At 38.8% G+C, this 982-nt stretch overlaps 1 non-coding gene across 1 annotated transcript; it reads left to right on the top strand.

The window, feature by feature from the left end:
* The first annotated feature begins 666 nt into the window (after positions 1-666).
* On the top strand, positions 667-772 carry LOC128292482 (small nucleolar RNA R71). The gene has a single exon (XR_008282467.1). It is a non-coding gene; the product is annotated as a small nucleolar RNA R71 (small nucleolar RNA).
* The last annotated feature ends 210 nt before the right edge of the window (positions 773-982 follow it).

The following is a 982-nucleotide window of genomic DNA, read 5'->3' as shown; positions in this document are numbered from 1 at the left end:
TACCTTGTGGTTGTTCGGAGATTAGTTTGGAAAGCTGGCCTATCTGAGTTTCGAGCTATTGGATCGACACTTGTTGATTTTTAAGTGCTATCTAAGTGTTCTGGAAATGATTTTCTAACACCGATATAAACTTTGAGAGCATCTCTTCAAGGTTCAGCTTCTTTTCCTGTTGGTAGGGTGGTTCTTGGTAGCCTGGAGGTGGTCTCTGATTTCCTTGGCCTTCCCATGAGAAATTTGGGTGGTTCCTCCAACCTGCATTGTAAGTGTTACTATATTGATTGTTTTGAGATCGAGAATTATTACCCATTTAATTTAACTGCTCGTTATCCATGTTGTGGCCATAAGGTTGGTTTTCCGAATTACTTGATCCACCTCGACTTGCTTCGCACTGCAATACTGGGTGAACCTGTGAAGAACTAAGAAAACCATCAATTTTCTTATTCAAGAGTTCTACCTGATTAGAGAGCATGGTGACCGAATTGACATTATAAACACCGACTGATTTCGTTGTTTTGTCCTCATAACTTGCCACTGATTGTTATTCAGTGACATCTCCTCTATAAACTCATAAGCATCTTCAGGTGTTTTATTATTGATGGTTCAACCATTTGTCGAGTCGAAGGATTCAGGCCATTATGGAACGTTTGAACCTAAAGCCAAAGCAGTAACCCATGGTGAGGGCACCTTCTCAATAAGTCCTTGTATCTCTCCCATGCCTCGTAAAGAGTTTATAAGTCCGTCTGCACAAACGAAGAGATGTCATTATGTAATTTGGTTGTTTTAGTCAGCGGGAAATATTTTAATAGAAATTTTTCGGTCATTTGTTCCCAAGTAGTGATTGACCCTCGTCGTAATGAGTTTAACCACTATTTAGCTTTTTTCCTCAATGAAAAAGGGAATAACTGAAGACGAATAACATCATCAGAAACACCATTAATTTTAAATGTATCGCATAGTTCCAAAATTTTTTCTAAGTGAGCGT

The sequence above is a fragment of the Gossypium arboreum genome, chromosome 4 (genome assembly GCF_025698485.1).
Source record: "Gossypium arboreum isolate Shixiya-1 chromosome 4, ASM2569848v2, whole genome shotgun sequence".
Taxonomy (NCBI): Eukaryota; Viridiplantae; Streptophyta; class Magnoliopsida; order Malvales; family Malvaceae; genus Gossypium; species Gossypium arboreum.
Note: the sequence above shows the minus strand (reverse complement) of the source record. Positions and strands in the feature narration are given on the sequence as shown.